The sequence below is a fragment of the Octopus bimaculoides genome, chromosome 1 (genome assembly GCF_001194135.2).
Source record: "Octopus bimaculoides isolate UCB-OBI-ISO-001 chromosome 1, ASM119413v2, whole genome shotgun sequence".
Classification (NCBI taxonomy): domain Eukaryota; kingdom Metazoa; phylum Mollusca; class Cephalopoda; order Octopoda; family Octopodidae; genus Octopus; species Octopus bimaculoides.
The window spans coordinates 114,260,981-114,261,595 of NC_068981.1; the positions used below are offsets into that span (position 1 = coordinate 114,260,981).

Sequence of the window (615 nt, forward strand, 5' to 3'; positions counted from 1 at the left end):
ATATATATATATATAAATGTATGTAAGTATATAAATAGATGTGTATTTCCCCTTGTTAACAATTAACACGGAAAGAATAGATAAATAGTTACCAGGGTAGCAACAAATCACACAAGTAAAAAGTTGTAACTCTTTGTTTTTAAAGGTAAAAACTCCGGGTTTACGTGAAATATTTTGTATAATATATATTACTTCACCATTATTTGTATGTTATTTTTATTTTTTATTTTATTTCATTTGATATTTACTTGCATCTGTAATTCTCTAGCTAAATACATACGCATAATATATATGTTCTAACTTCTTAAACTCAGTAATTCGTCTGCATCCTTTCAAAAAATATATTAACCTTTGTAGTATAAGCTCATAAAGCTCAATATAGCTGAAAATGATCAATTCTTAGCAAAAGATTCTACCCAAATGCTTAGAATTACTAATCACCTAGGGGCATGAATCGAAACATATATGTAGGTTTTTTGGCATCTGCCTCCTTTTTAGAGCTTTATAATTTATTTGTATCGTTTTTATATAAAAAAAACTTTCAACATCATTATATCACAAATAAATTATTTAAACATACATAATTCTCCATTTTCCTCCTTTTGTCATTATATA

General features: G+C 25.7%; 1 protein-coding gene across 2 annotated transcripts in view; it reads left to right on the forward strand.

The window, feature by feature from the left end:
- The window catches only part of LOC106874949 (chloride channel protein D), a 79,026-nt gene that overhangs the window by 63,958 nt on the left and 14,453 nt on the right, over positions 1-615 (forward strand). The gene's annotated exons all lie outside the window — the stretch shown is intronic.